Genomic DNA, 21,164 nt, shown 5'->3' on the forward strand with positions numbered 1-21,164 from the left:
CGCAGGCCCTTCTTAAACGACCATGAGCTCTCACCTCTCCCCAGGTGTCTTCTGCTGAGGTCTCAGCCCCCACTGCCCTTTCTCATACTGCCCAGTCTTCTATCAAATAAGGCCTGAATCAGTTGCTTACTCTCCAGTTACAAACGATCATTCACTGAGCATGTTCTAGGTGTCAAACGCTGTCTTGAGCATATTCTGTACCATTCCAGTATATCTTTTTATCCCAAACTAACAACAAAAGTTAGGTATTCATTCATTCACTCACTTGTTCACCCAGTTAATAATGGCGGAGCCAGGATTTAACCCCATACAGCTGCCATCAAAGACCAGGTGATCTTATTTACCATGTATACCACTTTCCACCCCACCCCAACCCCCACCATATGTCTAGCTCTATGTACATATCTTTACCATAGTGCTCACCACATTACAAGACAGTTATTGTTGACAGATGAAAGTTCCCTGTAGGGATTATGAACACCTCAATAGCAAGGCTGGTTCCTATATATCTGTGCACCTCTAGTGCTCAGCATAGTGCTGGCACACAGGGTGTGCAAAGCACTTTTTTTGGTAGTTGAATTTGAATCTGTGCACCCAATAATAGCAAAAAGCTTGATTCCAGTTTGAATCAGGTAGTTGAGCCACATGTAGATCTCAGAGCTTTTTTACCTAGAAAGAACAAATCCAGTGACTCGACTGGATATTAAGGAAGCTGAATCTCTAATTCCATCTCAAATCTACTCCATAAATTAATATTTTTAACTCACCTATAGGAACCTGGCATTGTAATATACACAGCAACCATCTGCAATTCAACAAGCCAAGCATACAAGCAGAAACTTCCCACATTTTCAATAACAGCTTTGCTTAATCTGAAAGGTTTTTTGGAAGACAAAGAAGCATTCATAAAATGAAAACGTAGAGAACGTTGATAATGAAAAAGTTTTATAACAAAGTGTCTTGATGATTTATACAGTGCTTCCATGCCAATGACTAGAAGAAATTTTTACAAAGATTCTCTCTCCTAAGCCTAGGCAACATGCCAGAAAAGTTGTCAATGTCTTTAAAGACAAGGGGACTGAGGGAGAGGGGAGGAGCAAGGGAGGGAGGAAGTGGGGAAGAGAAAGAAGAGAGAGAGAGAGAGAGAGGGTGAAACTTGCCTTTAATCTCCTGGTACATAGAGAGGGGAAATTGTAAGCAGAACAATTAAGAAAACATGCCTTTTTTTTTTTTTTTTTTTTCTGGAAGGGGCTCTCATCTGAATTCCAGGTAGGTCTTGAGAATATCCTGGGGACCTGCCTACTCGCAGGGCCAGGAGAATAATGTTCTCTTTTCTACTCTTATTTCAGTTCAGCCATAAAACAAAGAATTTTGGAGAGCAAGGAGCAGGGAGCCACAAACCTAGACGTACATCCCCAAAGAAGACCAGAAAAAACATCACCAAAATTTCAGGTTACCAGGCTGAATTTCCTGGTCTACAGTCACTATTATTTCCTTCCCTTGTATGAAAAATGGGAAAATGTGCAGCCACACCCAAAGCTTGACACGGGTAGCAATATTTGATGCTCAGAGTGTTGGCTAAAAATGTATCATCAGTAGGGCACATGGGAGCAGAGGCTGACCTTGTCCCTGATTAAACAATGCCCAATACTTACTCTCCCTTAGTAATTCCACAAAGGACAGCCACTCCTGCATTCCAATGCTGAGTTTCCAAGGCCATACCAGACCCCAAGAGGTTAGTCAAGACAAGATGGTGGCCAGTAAATGAGCTGGCCCAAGATTATGGCTCCAGTCCTATTAGCCTGGTCCTGACATGATTCTTCAAGAGCTACTGACTGGTAATACACAGATTAGCCCTGGTTAGAGAACATCTCATCCCACTTATCCCAGTGGAACACCTCAGATACTGACAATTTGTCATGCCAAGAACACATAGCCTGGATTCTCCACTCCTCCCACATTGCTTGGCTGGCCCGGCCAGCAATCGACTTTATTTTTACAATGCTTATCACTGCAGCTTTACCTCCAGGCCAGTGGGCTCCAAAGCAGCTGGAAACAAAAGCCAGCTGGGGGCCCAGCTGAGCAGCCAGCTACTAGGCGCCTTCCACACTAGAAGAAAAAGATTGGCCAAAGGCCATACTGCTGAATATTCTGGGAAGGACTGATGACCACTTGAGGGGGAAGGGAACCTCCACTCATCCTAAAGCAAAAGCAAACTGACATCTGGATTAGGGACAGCTGAGGTTCCGGGAGGGTGCCTGCCCCTCTTAACCAGATGCAGCAAACTCCTTGCTAATTTGGATAAATGAAGAAAGGTCAGTTTGCATTAGTGAAATTCCAAAACCATAGAGCATAGCTGTTTCTTTCAAGTCCATAGAGCAACTCAAGTTTATCTTAACCATAATTTCAAACTGAGGTGTGGTTGTGCCCTCTGCTATTGAACATGTATGTCATTTGGCATCACAGGAGTCATCCAAATTCAATAGTTCATGAAGTTAAGTCCTGTAAAGGTTTGCTCTCATGGATATGATAAACATCACCCTTTAATACTCTTGTTTATCATATTTACACAGCTTGGCCTTCCTTCAAAAGCATCAAAAAGATATATCCAGGGCCAGTTCAGCTCAAATGATCCTACACTGCCAGTTAGCAGAGTGCAAGTGGATGAGGTTTTTCCTTTAGGGCTTGAAGCCCTGTGTTCTGTGCCCTTCCTCATGGGAGCTGTGAAAAGTTTCAACAGATGTTCAGATTCAGAGGGAGAGATGCTTTACTGCTGCTCTATTTACTTCCTCCAGCAGGATCCGTTTTCATTTCCTTATAGACTAGAGAGAACAATTCTACCAGCCTGACTGCTACACGGGGGAGGGGAAGTCTGGGATCCTGGTTCCCATGAAGCATGATGAATTAAGAAAGGAATGCAGTACGCCATGAAACCACACTTACCTCCGGCTTTTAGTTCCAAAATTAGGTCAGCAAATTTGCTGGAGCAGTAGCTTAACCTCTGGGTGCATTAATGAAGCAGCCGGTTAGCTGGAACAGGAACTCATCTAGTCCGAGTCTATCTTTTGCATCTGTTTTACTACAGGAGGCCTCTCTAGAGCAGACTGAAAGGGTGTGTAAGTGTACAGAGAACCTCTCTATGACCTCGTTGTCCTTTGACATTTATTCTCCTGCACTATTTACCCTGGGATGCAATAGTATTTGTTTGGGCATTATAATAAAAACTCTCTGCAAATCTCTTGGATGAAACTGCATTAACCAAGTCACCCAATCAACAGATATTTATTGAACACTCACAATGTGCACAGTGCTGAGAATGTAAGATACTGCTCTGCCCTGCCCTTTAAGACCTTATTATTTAGTTGAAGGCGACAGAAATATTTACAGATACGGCCAAGCAGGGACATTTGTTTGTCTCCAAACAGTCAACCCCTCCTTCCTTTTAGTAATACAATCCCCCAACTTGGGCATGCACCTCCCCTATAGACTATGTTTCTTGGCTTGTCTTAATTATGGTCGTGTGACTAAGTTTTGTCCAATGGGATGTGAGCAGAAGTGACATGTGCAACTTCTGGGTCATATCTCTAAAAGGAAACCACTTGCTCATTTTCCTCCTCCCTCCTTTCCAGGGCCTAGATGTGGATGTGGCAGTGTGAGCCAAATCCTCTCATCTGGACGAGAACAACACAGGAAGAGCTGGTGGAGCAACAACATGGGAGGAGCCGCAGAGGAACTTGGGAGACCATCTCCTCTCCCTTGATTGCTTATCAGCCAGCGAGAGAGAGAGAGAACACTTCTATCTTGTTTAAGCCACTGTTACTTAGTCTCTGCTAAAGCAGCTGAATCAATATCCCAACTAATATATACACATTTCTCCTAACAGACCAGGAGTTTCTGGAAACCTCGTTGTTTCTTCAAGCTCATCAACGGAGCCCATGCAGTGTAAGTGCTCACCTCATATTTGTATATTTGCTCTCCGTATACAAAGAAATAGTTAATAAAAATTCCATTTTGCTCTTGTGAAATAATTTAATACTATTATAAGGATTATAAGAAGATAAAAGGATTAATTTATAAGGAAAGCTCCAAAGTGATGTGTGGCTTCTTAAGAGCTAAAAAACAGCATGGGGAACATAACATTAATCTATTAGTGTCTGAAGGGTGAAAATATTTTCACAACAAGGGGATTTTATCAGGTGACTAAAAGGCCTAGAGATAATGAATAGGAGAATAAACCTTTTCCTATGGTCAAGCATAATCGTATATATTATCCCTGCTCTACAGACACTGCTATCTGGATAAGGTCTACTTTTAACAAAAAAATGGAAAATAGATGCCCAACAACAGTGGTGTAGAAATTTACCTAACGTTAGCACTCCTTGCCTGTCACTCTGTTAAGTGCTGGTTTAGAATAGCTTTACATGGGCCGGCCCTGTGGCCGAGTGGTTAAGTCCGTGTGCTCCACTTCCATGGCCCAGGGTTTCACAGGTTCGGATCCTGGGCACGGACGTGGCACCACTCATCAGGCCACGCTGAGGTGGTGTCCCACATGCCACAACTAGAAGGATTCACAACTAAAATATACAACTATGTACTGGGGGAATTAGGGGGAAAAAAGCAGAAAAAAAAAGAAGATTGGCAACAGTTGTTAGCTCAGGTGCCAATCTTTAAAAAAAAAAAAATAGCTTTACTACTTACTAGCTGTGTCCCTTAGCAAATCACTTAATTCCTTTAAGCTTCGGTTTCCTCATCTCTGCAATAGCAATTCATCCAACAAACATTTATTGCATGCATACAATGTATCAGGCACTGTTCTAGCCATTCTACCTGAGGCAGACAGAAAAGTGACAGTCAGAATGAGAAGCACAATGGATAAAATTAGAGCAAAGGGGAGTATTGGTGGCAGCAGTTTTAAATATGGTACTCACCCAATGATTGTGGCTCATGTTAGGATAGAAGAAATGGAAGTGGCAAGCTGTGGTTGAATTCTGGAAGTATTTAGAAGGTAGAGTAAACAAAATTTTTTGACAGGTTGGATGTGAGATGTGAGGGGGAGAGAGGAGTCAAGAACGACTCCAAGATTTTTGGCTTGAGACAAAGTAGAAGGATGCAGTTGCCAACCAATGACAGGAGAAAGTGAGTGTAGGTAGAATAACTTTCGTCCAAAAGATCAAGAGTCCAACTTTTGGACATGCTGTGTGTGCTGGTAAATTTTGTGTTAGTCTGACTGGGCTCCAAGGTGCCCAGGTATTTGGTCAAACACTACTCTGGGTGTTTCTGTGAGGGTGCTTTTGGGTGAAATTAACAGTTGAATCAGTAGACTGAGTAGAGCAGGCTGCCCTCCCTAACGTGGGCGGTCCTCATCCGATCAATTGAAGGCCTGCATAGAACAAGAAGGCTGATTCTCTCCCAAGTGAGAGAGAATTCTTCCTGCTTGACTGCCTTCGAACTGGGACGTGGACTTTTTTCCTGCCTTTAGACTCAAACTGAAACACCAGCTCTTCCTGGGTCTTGAGGCTACTGGTCTTCAGACAAGAACTAAACCATTAGCTCTCCTGGTTCTCAGGCCTTTGGCCTCAGGCTGGAACAAAACCATCAGCTCTCCTGGGTCTCCAGCTTGTTGGCTCACCCTGGAGATCTTGGGAATTGCCTGTATCAATAATCCTTATAATAATACATACATACATACATACATACACACATTCTCTTGGTTCCGTTTCTCTGGAGAACCCTGACTAATGCACAGTGCTTGAGATGCCTATTAGATATTCAAGTGGGGAGTCCAGTAGGAGTTGGATAAGGGTCTGGAATTTGGGACTGAGTTTAGGGCTGGTAATACATATTTGGGAATCGCTGGCAAAGACGGTATTTAAAGCCAGAAGACTGGGTGGGATCATCGAGGGAATAAATATTGAAAGAAAGAGGAACAGTTACTGAGTCCTGGGTCTTTGCAATGTCTAAAGATCAGGGACCTCAGCCACAGAGACTGAGAAGGAGCAGCCACTGAGAGACGTGGAAACCAGGGAAGAGTGTTGTCCTGAAGACAGGGGGACAATCATATCACGGAGGAAGGAGTGATCTCTACAAATGCTGCTGGTTGGTAGCTGCCGGTAGTAAATGCCATTACGTTGAGCAACACAAGGGCTGCCAGTGACCTTGACCAGAAAAGTAGCATTGGGGAGGTGGGGCCAAAGCCCACTGGAGTGGGTTTAGGAGCAAAAGTGAGGAGGGAAGTTGGAGACAGTGAGCATGTGCCCTCTTTGGAAGAGCTTTGCTCAAAAGAGGTGTAAGAAAACAGGACAGCTGTTGGCAGGGAAGGGGGGGGGGTCAAAAGAAAAATTTTCTTTTTCATGAGAGAGCTAACAGTGTGTTCATAATATCATTAGCTGCCATTTACAGAGGACTTCACTGTAGTGCTAGGTGCTTTCCAGGTGAACCGCATTTAATCCTTCTAATGGTTTTGTGATGCAGATATTAATACCTCTATCTTTCATGCAAGGAAACAGATGTTAAGAGAAAGTGAGAAACTTTAGAAAACCCCAGTCAGTAAGTGACTGTATCAGGATTTCAAGGCAGGTTGTTCTAACTTGGAGGCAGGGACTCTTAACTACAACAGTATATTTACTGCCTCCCATGACGGAGCCTGCCTCCCGCAGGGAGATCAGCCCTGAGAAGGCACCAGGCAAATGCAACTGGCGGGATTTTCATCAGGGTGTGTAGGAAGCTCCTAGTTGTGCAGAGCAGTGTGCAAAGAGATTTGTCTCCTTTTCTGGTCCCAAACTTTAGGAAGGAGGGGTGATATCCTTACACGGCTTTCTGGACATAGCACTCCATGCAAATGGCCCTCATATCACATCCAGGAGAGGAACAAACAGTAGTGTGGAAGGGCAACTGGGAAGGGCAGTGGAAAGAAGTCCTGTCCGTTCTTACCACACTCTTAGCACACTGGTATGGATACAAGGAGCTTCAAGATTTGCTGCTCCTGCAGTTGCTGCATTAAACTGAAGGGGGCGCTGTTCTGGAGATGGGATGCTGTGGGAAGGGGCTCACCGCTCTCCCGGGAATGAGAACTCCTCAGGTCTCCGGCTAGTGTCAAATCCCAACATGTACAAATATCTATCACACCAAGACTAAATCAGGCTGCAACATTACAGATTCCTTTTAACAAATGCATGACAAAATTTTTTTTTTCTTAGTGAAAAGTAAGAGGCTCCTGGAATTTTTGTTCACATTCAGAATAAGATTTGATTACAAAGCTATATGGAACTTCTGTGCATGAAGAGACGTGGGGTGTATATGAGGGGCAGGGGGTAGGAATGAGGAGAGAAACTGTCTTCCAAACTCAGCGTTACGATGTAAAATGATGATCCTGACGCCTCAACTCCAGGGACAGCAAGAGTGAGCAGGTGAAGAGCTTACGGAAACTCCCTCAGCTAAGCATAGGGCGCCCTGGAAACAGCCATTTCAATTAGTGCCAGACTGACTTGAAATGAGGATTAAGAGGTCATTTCAAACGATAGCCCGAGGATAGTTGCTTAGCATACAGATCTCTACTACAATATGCTTCGCTCCTCTCCTCTGCAGTGTAGCATCAACGTCACTTACGTTCAGTTCTTATAGAGTAGACATTACTGTCATAAAGGTCCCTTTAATTCTCACATAAAGAACTCCACCAAAAGTACCATGCACGTATCTTGTTTCTAGTGTAGAACACTGATAATGCTTTCAGAAAAGCTCTTTACTGTTTCCACCCCACCCCCTCCACACCTCCTTATTTCCAGTTATTCTTAACTTTCAGGGAAAGTTTCTTTTTGTAAAAAATAGCCCACATTTAGTGCATCACAAAAGCGTTCTTTAAATTTTTTCAGAGGTCTATCCATCATCTTTGGGTTATGACACGGGAAAACATTAGAAGCCTGGTCATCAGGAGAAAAATAAGCAGTAAATTCCATTTTAAATTGGAAACATTTGGACTTCATTTACAACCTTAAAATTTTTTCTTGATTGCAGAAATAATACATGTTCGTTGAAAACAAATTCAACCAACACAGGAGAACATAAAGGGTAACATGAAAAACATTTTAAAGTCCCATCCCTCAAAGAGTATGATTAACAATTTGCTGTATATCCTTCCAGATTTTTCTCTACACGTAATACATATATATTAGAAGTCGCCCACTTGAACTTCTCCAAGTTGTGTGTGAAATTTTGTGTGCAATGTATATGTATGCATTTTTAAGGAAAAGGGACCATAACTTTCATCAGTTTCAAAAAAAGTTTAAAAACTATATATATATATAATATATATACATTCCTATTTAGTTTACAAAAATCTAATCATAATCTACATATAGTTCTGCAAGTCATTCTTCCCCATTTTTGGACTTTTTTTAGTTGTTTTTCCTCACATTATTTTATTTTCACTTGTTTTTTTCTCTCCATTTAAGTGCTAGAATCTGAGGCTTGGAGACAGAAAGATCTGTTGGATTCCTGGCTCCACCACTTACAACTTCTGTAAGTATGGCAAGTTACTCAGTCTTTGGAAGTCTCAGTTTTGTCATCTGTAAAATCTACTAAAAGTATAATAGAATTATTATAAGGAATAAGTAATAAAATGCATTTTAGACAGCACTTGCAATGACTAACATAGAGGAAATATTCAACAAACATTGGTGCTTTTAGTGGGTAGGATGCTCTTGGTCAGATTCACATATATGACAACATCTGGAGAAGGTTTTTAAAATCAGGATTTAGGACGACAGTAAAGTAGATTATTGAGAATAAAGCTGAAGCCACACTCTGGGATAAGATGGTATTATTCATTACTTAGGAGTAAGTCAGCAAGCAAAGGATGATTTATGCAGCTGTAAATGTTACAAAGGCTCCGGAGTCAGTCCTAGCCAGCATAGCTAAGGGGACTGCCATTGGACTGAACAGATCTGGGCTCCTCTCCTCCAGATCCCAACCTGTCTCCTAGAAGATATTGAGAAGGTCATGATCCATACCATTCCATGCTGAGGTTTGCCTTCCCATTCCTAGATCTCATTACCAAGTTCTCAGACTGCAATTGCTGCGAGTGCAGTGTAAGAGCAGAATTCCGTTTCCTTTGCAGGATGCTGGTGGCCTGCCTACTTTGCTAACACTGGAGTGGCTTTGGTCTTTGGCTCAACCTGCAGCTCTCTGCACTCCCAGTGCTCTCTGCCCTGCCCGTGTCCATTTACCTCTGGTGTACTCGGCAGCCCAGAGCAAGGACAGGCCACCACCACCACTCACTGGGCAACAACCATCTGCCAGGCATGTGCCAAGCACTCTGCACATTTTATTTTTGTAATTTCACAGCAATTCTGGAAGTTACCATCTCTGTTTTTCAGATACAGAAATTGAAGTTTAATTAAGATAAGAAACTTATGCAACATTATATAGTAAGTAAGGGACAGGCTTGGTATTTGAACTGCTTTATTCCAGAGCCCTGGAATTAAGAATACTACCACACAACATTTAATTCTGTGTAGTAAGCTTCCCATCACACTTGCAAGACTTTGGTGAAAAAGGAACAAACATTAATTTGGTGCCTCCTGGCAGTGTCCCTCGGACAGAGCAGATTCCACAGCAGGACTTCTCCTCATTGGAGCAGGACGGCACGTCAAATGCACAGCACACCCCTGCAGACTGTGTCTATAATTAACTCCTTCAGCTTTGCAGGAGGCCAATGAGAAGACTGATTAAAAAGGCTATATTAATTTATCTGTGGTAGGCAAAATAATGGGTCCCCAAAATGTCCATATCCTAATCCCAGAAACCTGTGAATTTTACCTTATATGGCAAAAGAGACTTTGCAGATGCGATTAAGTCAAGAATCTTGAGATGGAAAGGCTATCCTGGATTAGACAGGTGGACGAATGTTATCACAAAGAAAAGGGTCCTCATAAGAGGGAGGCAGGAGCATTAGAGACGGAGGAGAAGCTGTGACAACACAGGCAGAGGTCTGAGTGATGCGGGCAACCTGTAGAAGCTAGGAAAGGCAAGGAAACAGGTTGTCTCCTAGAGCTTCTGGAAGAGCACTTTGCCCTGCTGACCCATTTTAGGCTTCTGACCTCCAGAACTATAAGATAATAAATTTGTTGTTTCAGGCCACTAACCTTGTGCTGATTTGTTACAGCTATAGGAAACTAATACAATGTCCATATCCCAAGTATCTTATAACAACATTGTCCAGAATTAAACTTCAAGTCTCATGCCAAATTTGTTTAAATCCATAAGATTAGTGTTTCCTGGTATTTCAAACGGCCCCTTAGTGATATCCTGATTGATCTGGTTCTCCCCCTTCATAAAGAAAATGAATTATAACATACTACCTGTGAGCTTTGAAGTGAACACTGCATTGCAGCTTTAGATATTCCCAAAACCTAAGAGCAGAAGGCTATTTTCTTTGCTTTGGAAAATAACGTAGGCAGGCTATCCTCTAACTGACCGCCAGCTTTACAAATCTAAAACAGGCAGGCGTGAGTGGAAGTAAATGCAAATTCCCTTGTTTGCTGAGACACTTGTGAGCATTTTCAGCACCCAACTACAATAGCAACTTTCATCAACTCAATTGTACAAAAGTTCAAAACTCTTTCTAATTTTGACTCTAATAAATGACTTGAAGAAATGGATGTCCCTGTTTGTTTAGATATATAAATTTAGAAGCACTGTGAAATCTCAAACAAAATTACCCACCATGGAGAAAAAATATCAAATAACCTAATTAACCAAGGCTGAGCCACTTACCTTCATAGGACTCTGGATAATGCTGGCCAGACTGAATGGAAAGCAGACAAACATTGATGGAAGAGCTAGCAGTCCAGGAATAGAATTTAAACAGAAGCAAAGATCATTAGCAGAGTGATGAGGCTTTTGTTGTCCTTGTCATTGAGCATGAAGAAGAGTCCTGCAGCCCTGGAAGGTTCCTAACATTGTCACTGTTATTTGAATAAGCCAGGAAACATCAGATCCCAGAAATGCATCCTTTGTGGCCATACATTCAGAGAGAAAGCTTTGGTTTTTGGAAAAGCTGCTGTGTGTCCCTGTGCTTTCCAGCTGGACACAACAATAACCCATGTTTCTGTGCAGATACTAGACTGCTTTGGAATAGCCAAAGAAACCTTAGTTGGTTTTCTTATATCATTCATTTCTCCAATTGAGTGTTCCAAACAGCTGAATATGCCCAGCACACTAGACTAACTCCCTTAGGAAATATCATCTAGACCTGGTGTTATACTCATTAGCCAAAATTATTGTAATTATTATGTTTTTCTGGATTTTCCCCATACCTATGGTCTCCTTTTAAACAGGCTCTTCTTACTCTCTGAAGTAACAATTTACACTGAATAAATGATTAAAAATGCCAGATTCACTATGTAAATGCCTTTTTGCTTTCCTGCAAAGAAGAAGTAGGCTGGCAAATAATTGCTATTTCTTTACCAGAAAAAAAAAAGTTAGAGCAAGTGGCTTGTCTATGTGTGCCAGCTGTCATCTGGGACAATGGGGATTCTTGACCCACTTGGCAAACGGCATGAACTTCCAAGGCACAGAGCAGGGACAGCCACAGTCCAGATTTCCCAAAAGTCATGATTTCAAATAATTTCATTTTCAACACAGTGATTTGTTTAATCTAAAACTAAATGTGGTTTAATCCTTATGCCGGTTGAAGACTGTTCACATAAATGTTTAAAAAACAGATAAAATCTTTAGACTGTTTTACGATTCAGGGTTAAGAAAACATGGTCACTATATTTTTATACATTATCATGTGTGGTACTAAGTTTTAAATTTAACCCCCAAATCAAACATAACTTACAATGCACAGAGTTTGGACAGATGAGCTCTCTTTCCTAGTCATTGTAGCTGTGGATCTGATCTAAGTCCCAATTCCTCCCCATCAGAGTTGCTCTCCTTGTACTCACTCCTTCCAAAAAATAAAAATAAAAAGTGAACTGCTATGGTGTAAGCGCAGATGGGTGAAACCCACAAGCAGTAACAAGGCCTGGCTCCCACATGAGGCAGTGCATTGGTTGCACCATGTCTGATGCGACCCTCTGCAGAGTTTTAGCAGCGAACCACTCTAGCATCATGGTACCTCCAGATGAGCAAGGGGATGGGCTGGGGTGGGTGAAAATTCTCATAAAAATGCATCATTCCGGGGATGCAGTAACACAAAGCATAGAAGAAAAGCTTTACTTATTTGGGAAACTGCTTAAAATAAGCATTACCCACAATAAAACAGTCAAATAAAATAGCAATAGCCCATTCCCGTTCCATCTCTCTTCCCCATTTAAATTTGCAAAGCCTGTGGTTACCAAACCTGCTTGAGGCCAGCCTCTATTGCCTATGTGTAGATATTCAGAAAGAATCAGACTAGATACTCAAAGGCCTAGCAGAACATTAATAGATGGGTCTACTTCCTAAAGGAGTCATTAAGACTACATTTTATATTTGTGGAGAGTTTAATTTTTGCAAACTATTTCCATGCCTGTTTTGAAGAGAGATGGGCAGGATTATTATGAGGTCGTTTTGGACTGGTGAAAAAGAAAGGCACCAAGTTAGGACTGGAGCTCACATCTCCTGATCCTTAGTCCTATACAAAACAACCTCAGAAAACACTTCCCCCCAAAAGAGTGGGTTGATGGAGTCTTTAACCCTGAACTCCCAAGGCACTACCTCTGGTAGCAGCTGGAGTTTCATTCATTCAATGAACAATCCCTCCACAAATAGGCACTATTTGAGTCCCAACTAAGTGTCAGAGAGAAGATGAACAGGACAGGCATGAGCGCTGCCCTCATACAATTTACAGCTTCACCTTCTACTTCTACCTGAGTGGTAGGGACCTGGGAATGAAGCCACATGCCACAGAAGGTTCTACACACCCCTAAGAAGTGAGGACGGGGCTTTACAGCAGAAGCTCTAGGAGTTAAGATGGCAAAAGAGGCGTAGGAGTTGGGGATTCTTCTCAAGAAGAAAAGGTTCCATGGTCAAATTAGTTTGGGAAACATATCTTACCATATCCTTATCTTAGACATTTATAAGCAAATTAAAAGCACTGAAAAGTCCTCCAACCAAGAAACAAGCTAAATTTCATTCACCCAGCAACTATGTTTACCGTGGAACATCCTATTGAACCAGATTTCTGTGGTTCCCGCTGTGAGAATTGCTGATAGGTCCAATCTTAGAGCAGAGTCAGAGGGCTGTGATTTAGAAACCGCATTTTCCTAGAAGCACACACACTTGTTCGAATGGCCTGCTAAGACACTCACTTCCGTGACTTTCTAGGCTTAAGCCACTCTCCAAGGAGGCAGAACAAAGGAGCCCTCTGCTTCCCAATAGCTTTAGAAGGCTAGTCCTGAAACCACTTCCTTCAGCCTTGGTGCCTTCCCTGGTGTCTGGGTCATGGCTTTTCTTGGGAGCTGGCTCCATAACCTCTGACTTTGGTAGTTCTCTGTGCTCTTAGAGCCACATCTTGTCAAACCCCACTTGGCTTCCTGGTGCCTGTTCTCGTTCTTTGGTCCAAGGACATAGCCTGACCCTGGGGCCCACAGCTTTACCCTACAACTCGGAGGCCAAGGGGCTCCCTTGTAAGGTTTTATCCATGAAATCTCTTGCTTCTAAGTCAACACATGACTCACTACCTTAAATCTAATTTTGTATTTCCTTGTTAGAATTAGTTACTTTGAAGGAGATGGTAAAGGTCCATCCCCATTTTAATCAAGAGAACTTAGCAGTGATCCAGTGACCCTGGAAAGGCGAGGAGGCACTGATGTATCATCTCGTCTGTTAGCTCATTCCATTGCCCCAAGAAATGATGAGGTGGTTGCAATTTTTACTTCTGTTTTCCAAATTAAGAAACTGATCATGTGAGAGGTAGTAACTTGCCCAAGGTCACAGAGCTTAAGTGATAGAGCTGGGATGTGAACCCAGGCAGTCTGACCTCAGACCTGCATGCTGCTCTGAACCAATAAGCCTCCCTTGATTTTTCCCCTTATCAAGAGCAACCTATTCACCCTCAGGAACTACTGCCAGGGGCCAGGCCACTCCCTTAAGGTCATGATCCTGGGGCAGCCCTGAGTTCCCAACACCACTCCTCCATCACCGGTTGGGTTTGTTCTCCTTGCCCTATCCCTCCGTCAGAGTGATATATTTCTACTAGAGCTAACTGGCAAACCACTCTGTGCTAATGTTCCCTTTCTGGTAACAAAATGCTTTAACCCAGGCTAAATGTATATGTCCCCAGAGGCTCCATATGCGGAGGCTCTAACGGTAAGACGACGGAGACGTAGTGGGGGAGACTGTTGGGCCAGATTAGGAACTTCGGCGCTCCGTGAGCCCCTGCTTACTTTGCCTGGATCAGCATTCTCAACCTTCCCTGCACATAAGCATCATGGAAGCTTTCTTTTTTTAAACAAAAAACTTATGCCCAGGCCGCAGTACAAACCAAATGACTCAGAATTCCCGGGAGTGGGACCCAGCCCTGGCATTCTATTAAAGCTCTCCAAGCGATTCCTACGGGAGACTAGGGTTGAATGCTTGTTTCCTAAACATAGCGCTAGCTGTGTAAACGGAAACACGTTTTCTAGATTTTGGTCTTTGTACATCTCACTGAGGCTGGAGAGAGATGACGAATGTGCTTACTCAGAGGAGGAAAGAGGTTTAAGAATCATGGATCTGACTCTGATTACCATGTTCTCTTGGGTCAGAATCAACTTCTTTGGGGTTTGGTTTTCTCACCCAGTAAAGAGGGATTAATACTAACTTACCTCATAGGCGGGTAAGGAGAAATGACTAATTCAGATGGCCATGGGGTACTACTTAGGCAAAGTTAAAATGCTTCTATGACCAGCAAAGGGATTTGAATGATATGCATCTTAAATATTGCCAAGAAAGCCCCAATAATTGTAAATAAGGAGCCAGAGTGGAAGGCAATGAAGCAGACAGCACAGCCTCACTAATTACCAATAGACAGCTGCTACTCTTTCCTCCCATTCATATCTTTCCCCTGGACAGCAATTTGGGAAAATAAATCAAAAGAAAAAAACACAATATCTTGAAGGTTCTTTGGCACACTCTCACAAAGCCAGTGCTGTCTTGTTGACAAACTATTTCCTGGAAACAGGTGTTCCCCAAATTAAAGAAAGTAGGAACCTATAATGAAAGAAATAACCAAAGAGTTCTTCCACTGTACAAAGCTTTCTTGAAATAGCTTGTGCATAGGCCCCTGTGCAGAGATCATTAACTTATAGCCCTTGGGGAGAAAAAATCAATCCAAAATGGAGATATAGCTCTAAAATGATCATATTAACCAGTGGGGAAATGTGATTTAATTTATAAAACCTTTATATTAACTCATGATATTTGAAGTGAAGTTTACTCCCATGAAGCTAGAAAGAGCTCTAAGAGAAAGAGACACATTTAGGTTGCAAGATACAATTTTCAGCCTCTGCCATCACCATCTCATCTCACAAGTGATGCAGGGCATGGGCAGCGAGTCAGGGTGGAGGCACTCACCACCATGGATTTGAGGAGGTCTACCAGTGGCATGTCAGTTCTGCTAGCCAGGGTCCCCCCTCCTACAACTTCCAGGTGACAAGCACCACAGTTAGCCTCCTTTGAATAAGAACCATTTAACACTGACTCCCTGTGTACCTATTATAAGCTGAGTGCTACGCTAGGCTTTCTATGGAAGGCGAAGATAATAGGGCATGCCCTCTGCCCTCTACTCTGGCCAACTTATGATGACCAGATATCCAAGTTTACAGCCTCGATCTTTTGGGAAGTGTCCCTAAATTAACTTAGGGGTAGGGCTGCCAGATAAAATACAGGACACTCAGTTAAATCTGAATTTCAGATAAACAGCCAATAATGTTTTAGCATAAGTATATCCCAAATACATTGTGGGACATACTTATACTAAAAAAAAAAGATTCAACGTTTATCTGAAACTCAAATTTAACTGGTGTCTTATATTTTTATTTGCTAAATTTGACGACCTGAATTAAAAGATCTTTAGGTTCTGTTGTGAGCTTTGTGAATTACCCCATCCTTAGGTTGCTCCTCACAAATAAGGAACTTGGAGTTGTTTTCTAGTTGTGGTAGTGATCTGAGCTGATGACTTCCTATTTGCATCAGATCTCCTTGTGACCAATGGCATATGTCCACACCAGGAGTTTTTAGTGATGATAGGTGGTTGTGTTGGGTCGAAGGTGCAGATTGTGACTTCATAACTTACTGACCCTGAAAGGCCAGAATTACTTTTGAGTCCGAAAGCAGTGCTTGTATTCTAGAATCACTTGTTAAATGCAAGGGCACAGAACTTGCCTCCTCATGTTCTGTGCTGACCAGCCACATGGTCGGCTGAAGTTCCTGGCGCTAGGCGATCTGTCCGCAGCAAGAGATCCTTGTAGAGTGAGAAGATTAAGAGGTGCAGTGCCTCACAAGGTTTAGTCGGTGTGAGTTAAGAATCACCTGGGAAGTTTTGTAAAGAGTGAGATCGCCAGCCCACCCCTACTGATTCTGATTCCAAATTTGGGAATTCAGCCTCAGGAATCTGCATCTTTTAACCACACTGCTGTGACTCTGACCCCAGGGGTTGGAGGCCTGTGTTTAGACGTGCACCTCCCCTCTCAGGCTCCTGGGAAGATTCCAACCAATAGCCCTTGGGGGTCTGTTGGGGCTGGTGCTCCCCTCCACTGACCCTGCAGGTTCCATCCAACTGTGACTTTGAATAATGAGATGACTTCAGCTTCTCTTCCTGTGTCATCTTCGTGTGGTCATTTCTCTCCTTATGTCTCCAGCTCTAACTACTGTGAGGGCTGCCAAAAATATGTCCCTTTTTGCCAGTCACTTCATACTCTTGGCATTCCCAGACCTCATTTTCTTAATAGCATGGCCCGGCATTTCACTGATGATTGCCAAGGCGGCTCCTGAGTCAGACAACTGGGAATGTCTGCTTTATACTGTCCTACATCTAACACCAGACTGCTGGCGGCCACAGAGCTTCACTCTTAAAAACAGGCCCAATTCTCTACTGAGAAGTTGGGGGTGTGATGAACATGTCCTTTGAGTCAGGGTCTCTGCCTCAGCAGGTGAGGAGCAAGCCCACGTGGAACAGCACATCCCCAGACAATCCTCTGTTATGGACAAATAAAACGGCCCTACCAAGATGTCTGCAGTGACATCTAAATCCTGGAATGAATTATCCTCAAAGACAAGAGATGGACGATGTGTGTGGTACATGATGGGACTGAAAATGGCTAACCTCGAAAGAGTAAATGGCCTGCCATCAAAAGCAGATCCCTACCCTTACCTGGGATAATTTCCAGCAAATGTGCTCCTTAATTCTAATTTCAGAAAAGGCAAACCCAATCTCTCTTTGAATGTTTCATTCATTCTTTCACCCATTTGGCAAGTATTTATTGAGTATTTATCTACCTGCTATGTAGATAGAATAACATGTCTCAAAATTAAAAGATTCATTTTAATTAACCAGGGATTGAGAAGCTACTTGCTCCTGACAACTAGTAGCTTTTTATTAAGTTACCAGAAATAGGAGGCGAGGCATTCAGACCTCTGGGGAGGACTTTCAGGTGGTGATTGGAGTCAGAGGTATTTGAGCAAGGACGGTCTGTCCAGCCATCACGGGAGGGGCAGAGTCCTGTAACTGAGGTGCTTATGCCTCACCAATTTCCAGCAGGTCTACAGGAGCCCAGGGATGACTGGAAAGCTCCACTCTGAGCTGTCTGTGGCTTCATTATGTTCCTGTGAAGTGAGGGCTCAATACTATTAGTGATACCTAATACAAGTGTAAGCAGATCCTTTAATGTGAACTTGAAAAAAAGACTGGTGTAGGTTTCAAGTCATGATTATAAAGAACCATGACGGAGCCTCTATTGACACCTATAGAATTGAGGCACCAGTGTTTCTACTAAAATACAACCTTCTAATTAGACCTGCACTTGCTGAACTGGCACAAATCGAAGAACCCACTCATCGGACTGCTACTCAGCTCAATGGACACGGCGGAGATTAGAGATTGTGTCTGGATGAGCCAACAATCTACAACCCTCTGGGGAAAACCTCCACCAGTCCCCCAGCAAAGTCTCACCCCAGTTTGCCTTTGAGCCTTTGCCCATACTGTTCCTTCTGCCCACAACACCATTCCCCAAAGCTTCTTTTGAATAATCAGGAAGTCAGTGGCCTCATTTTCAGCGAGAAAAGACAATACACCTGTTTCCAAGGTCAACATCAAGCTTGTTCATTCCCTATTCATTCATTCAGTTACTCAGTTACTCAGCCTGCACTGGGCACCCAGCACACGCCAGCCCCTGTGGAGTGCACCGAGAATGCGGACATGAAAAAAGGTGCCTTGTTTACCTTTGGGGAACTTAGAGTTTAATGGAAGAGACAAATAGGAAATTGTAGGACAGTGTGGTTAGTGTTACAATCCGGGTTTGCATTATGCAGGAGTACTGGGGAAGTTAGGAGGACTTCCTAGCGGAGGTGAGGCCTGGGTGGAGTCCTGAGGATGAAGAGTCCTGTTGAACGTACATAAAAGGGAAAAGAGAGGATACGAGAGAACATAGAGGAGAGATTCAAGAAATCTAACATCTCTTTGAGCTAAAAGACATAATATCTTATCAATAATGAGAGTTATCGGAAGAGAAAACAGACAGGGAAGATAAACATTTCAAAGAAATGTGGAAGGATATTTTCCTCAGCTGAACAAAAGTTGAGCCTTCAGATTAAAAGGCCTGAAGAGGAATCATGAAAAAAGACATACCGGAATACTTCTTGGTGAAATTCATGCTCTCCAAGTACAAAGAGAAAATTCTGAAAACTCATGGGGTTGGGGAGAAGCTACCTATAAAGGAATCAAAATAAAGATGGCAGCAGACTTCTTATCTCCTTTTTAGATTGCTAGGAGACAGTGGAACCAAGCCTGTAAAATTGTGATGGAAAGCTATTTTGAATCTATTTTTCAATTATGACGGCAAAATGAAGATCTACAAGGACTGAGCCCTTCTTCTGCCATTTTGAAAAAACAACTCAAAAATATACTCTAGCAAAATTGAAAATGAATCTAAGAAATAGGTAGACCTGGAAACAATGAAAATAATCCAGTTGTGATGAAAAGAAATCCTAGTATAACAGCCTATACTTAGTCCAAATTAGAATAGTAGGTCAGAGTGCTTGGTGAAGAACATCTTCAACGAGCAACAAATTCTCGTGACAAACTGGATACCTAAGAATCAAGAAGTAAACTATGACATGCCACATATGTACTAAAGATTTCAGTTCCTCTAGGTCAACCAGAGGAGAGAAAGAGAATTAGACACTCTAGAAAGACAAATATACATAATGGGCAATTATGGTCTAAATATAAAGCAAACTAAACTACAGTTTGTATTTAAACAATTAATGGGATATAAAAAACACTAGGGTCTGAAGCAAATAAAGTTAAGCATCTATGGTCGAGGGAAAGGGTCAATAAATATGGTGAATTTCTCTAAATTCTCTGTGAGTTCCAAGCCACTGGGGAAAATAACTCTATGATTTATTTTTCTTTCTGAAAGTGGTTTGTGATTTGACGGACTATGTTCCTTACAGATTATCCTTTTTAACTAGTTTTTTCCAGAACCTTCCTACAGGTGGGATTAAGTTTTGAACTCTGTTTAAAAACTAGTTTTTCCCCAAAGGTATTTTTGTTTGATTCTCCAAGGTCTTTTCTGATCTTCATAAGACAGTCAGCTTCTCTAACTGAAAATATAAACCTATACCCTATAACAGATAAGAGTTTTTTTAAAATGTTGATTCCCAATGTCTCAATGTTTGATTGGTTTTCAATTTTTAACTGGCAAGCCAATTTAGTTAGAAGCCAACAATTCCTGCTTTAAAGAAACAGTTATCTGAAGTTCAAATCCTCAGGTTCATTTCAGAGTTCTTTTTCTTCTGTTGAAGTAAAGTAAAACAAAATACAATGCTTTTTAAAATATATTATTTTAAAATTAAATTATATTATATTAAAATATTAATATTTTAAAAAACATTAATAATAGTTAATTTAGGCTGTAGAATATTGAGTGATGTTTATTTTCTTCTGTATTTTCCAAATGTTCTATCGTGAACATATATTGATTCTATACTTAAATTACTTAAAATAAGTATTAATAGAAGACTAATATAAGATTATTTGAAGTTATTACTGGGATCAGAAAGTCTCAAGTTCAATGGCTTTCTTTTTGACAAGCAAGGTGGTGAGCTGAGTGATTATATAAAAACTGTACTGATGCACCTTTATGTTCATTGCAGCATTATTTACAATAGCCAAGATGTGGAAGCAACCTAAAGTGCCCACCAACTGATGATTGGATAAAGAAGATATGGTATATATATACAATGGAATACTACTCAGCCATAAAAAAGAATAAAGTCATCCCATTCACAACAACATGGATGGACCTTGAGGGAATTATGTTAAGTGAAATAAGCCAGATAGAGAAAGACAATCTCTGTATGACTCCACTCACATGTGGAAGTTAAACATGTAGACAAAGAGAACAGATTAGTGGCCACCAGGGGAAGGGGGGTGGGGGAGGACACAAAAGGTGAAGTGGTGCACCTACAACATGACTGACAAACAATAATTACAACTGAAATTTCACAAGGTTGTAAACTATCATCATCTCAATAAATTTTTTTTAAAAATTGTACTGAATATGGTTTAAGTAGGTGGTTTGGAATACATGTTTCAACTCATCATCTCTGTTGTATGTCTGAAGTCTCTGTATCATAGAACCCTGCGTAAACTTTGTCCACTTGTGTAAACCTGAGAAACTTCCAATTATTTCAGGACTTTTAACAGGGACTTTATTAATTAAAGAGCTTATGCAAGAGAAAGAGGAACTTTAGGTTTATTTTAAACTTCCTTAAAATGTCCCTGTTTAAAGAAAGTAAAATGGTTGTTGCCAGGGCCTGAAGGGGAGGGGAGAATGGGAGTTAGTGTTCAAGGGTATAGCATTTCAGTCTGGGAAGATGAAGAAGTTCAGGAGATGGGTGGTGGGGATGGCTGCACCACAATGTGAATTTACTTAATGCCACTGAATTGTACGTTTAAAAATGGTTAAAATGGTTAATTT

General features: G+C 41.8%; 1 protein-coding gene and 1 long non-coding RNA gene across 13 annotated transcripts in view; one reads left to right on the plus strand and one right to left on the minus strand.

The window, feature by feature from the left end:
• The window catches only part of NCALD (neurocalcin delta), a 389,622-nt gene that overhangs the window by 50,429 nt on the left and 318,029 nt on the right, over nucleotides 1-21,164 (minus strand). The gene's annotated exons all lie outside the window — the stretch shown is intronic.
• On the plus strand, nucleotides 447-20,736 carry LOC139085261 (uncharacterized). Its single transcript, XR_011543481.1, has 3 exons — nucleotides 447-3,942; nucleotides 8,448-8,514; nucleotides 20,338-20,736. It is a non-coding gene; the product is annotated as an uncharacterized lncRNA (long non-coding RNA).

This window comes from Equus przewalskii, chromosome 8 (genome assembly GCF_037783145.1).
Source record: "Equus przewalskii isolate Varuska chromosome 8, EquPr2, whole genome shotgun sequence".
NCBI lineage: Eukaryota > Metazoa > Chordata > Mammalia > Perissodactyla > Equidae > Equus > Equus przewalskii.